Genomic DNA, 2078 nt, shown 5'->3' with positions numbered 1-2078 from the left:
GCTCATTAGTGTTCAAGGCCTCAAACCTGTTATAACGACCCTATAAACAATAGCCCTGCAATCCCTCCCCCCAAGTTCACTCCACTATGCAGCCTTCACTCTGGACTTATATAATGACAAGAATAGGGATTGCATGACAATGAAAGAGTTTTTCTTTTTCTTTTCAAGGCAAGAGTGATTTGGGTGGAGCGGGTGGGCTGGGAGGAAAGGGCAACAATGACTGGAAACCCTAAGTCTCTGTAAACATTCATTAAAATTAATAAATAAATTAAAAAAACCCAAAGGACAATAGCTCCGAATTCTGCCTTATCCTGAGCCAGTCTCACTGACTTTGATGTACCCACCCCCATACCCCAGTTACTGTTTCAATCTATTTCATCCAGAATCTTCTTCTCCTGTGCTGTCCCTCCACCCTTCCAAGCATGATATCCTTCTCTAAAGACAGGTTCCTCCTTGCAACATGCCCCAAGTATGTGAGAGCTTGAAAACTCCAAGAAATTGTTAACAACTTCAAATTCTTCTCCATCTATCATGTGCTGCCAGCTGGCCTCATGTTGAGAATCTTTGTTTTGTTGGGTTTTTGTTGTTTTTGTTATGTTGAGCTTCAATTCATATTGAAGATTATAGTTTTTGACCTTTTGGAGCAAACACTTTAGTTCTTCTTCAGTTTTGGCAAGCAAGCTGTCATTTGCATATTGCTGGTTTAGATGAGTCTTCCTCCAATCCTGATTCAGTATCTAAAATGGAACATCGGGGCTTGTGAAACACTGAACCCTATATAGGAAGGAGTCTTAGCTTCATCTTGAGTCTAGACCTGGTCTCAGAAAGCACTTGAGTTCTTTCTGACCAGAAAACAAGTTCATGTCTTTACCCTTTGTGTGAGTGCAATTGAAAGTGAATTACAATGTCCATAGAGCCCAGGGGAGGGCAGCTTTCCCCTAGTGTTTGAAGGTCACACCAGGGAACTTGCCTGAGCTTGTCCTTAACCACTTTCATGTAGCCAGGTGTCAGGAACCCCAGAAACAATCCTGGGAGATTTAAAATCTGCAGCTCTGCACGGATCCTGGTCATAATCTTGCCCACTTCTGTATCCCCACTACAACACTCATGGGGTGTAACTTCAACAATTAAGAGTTAGTGATGATCTTCTTAGGCCTAGAGCAGCCATAATTCACTGGGTCACTGTTCTGGGCCAGGCTGATGGTTTCTCTCAGTTCAGAAAGACTCATCTGTCTTGTTTTCATATTGTTTGTAGCTTAATAAAAGGGTGTCTCTAGAGTGTGTTTGAAATGGGGGGCATTTCTTTACTCCAGAACAGAATCCATCTTGAACTTCATACATTCATTGTCAAGCTAGGAGTCCCTGGAGACTGTGTCTCTCATTTGAAGCCTGTCTTTGTCCTGCTTAAAGCTAAACATAGGTCTCTACAAAGTGTTATTAAGTCTGGGGTCTTTTCCTCTAGCACAACATGTGAGGAAATTTCATCACAGTGACCATTTTAAAGGGACAGAAGAAATAGAGCAGTTCTGCCTGGCTTCACATGGATCTTTTCTTTTTAACCAACAAACTCAAGACTTACACTCACTGGCATCAAGTTGGCACTGACTCATAGCTGACCCCGCAGTGGGTTTCCAGAGGTTGTAAATTCTCACAGGGGGAGATTATCTGTCTTTACCTCGAGGAACAGCTGTGGCATTGAACCTCATGCCTTCGTGTTGACAGCACAACTCCGTACACTGTGACCCCCCCAGAGCTCCCTTTTCACCAATACTGGTGTTTATTCTGTTTAGGTTCCAGGGAAAAATTTATTACCTCAGTTATGAGGTCTCTATTTAATGTCACTGAAATTGGGCTAGAATTTTAAAGGGTTAAAGAAATCCCAGCATTTGGCCTGAATAGAATATTCATGTAGAATGCTCTCTCTCTCTGTCAATATCTCACGCCACAGAGCGACAATGCATGAGCTCATTGGAATTGCTGGGGAAAAGGTTCTGCAGTTTTTCACACTTCTCTTTGTAACAAGATTACACATTGATTTGAGCCTCTGAATTTTTCTCACTTGAAGAAGCCAGGGCCTA

This window comes from Elephantulus edwardii, unplaced genomic scaffold (assembly GCF_000299155.1).
Source record: "Elephantulus edwardii isolate Elephantulus edwardi_28Jun2011 unplaced genomic scaffold, EleEdw1.0 scaffold00171, whole genome shotgun sequence".
Lineage (NCBI taxonomy): Eukaryota > Metazoa > Chordata > Mammalia > Macroscelidea > Macroscelididae > Elephantulus > Elephantulus edwardii.
Note: the sequence above shows the minus strand (reverse complement) of the source record.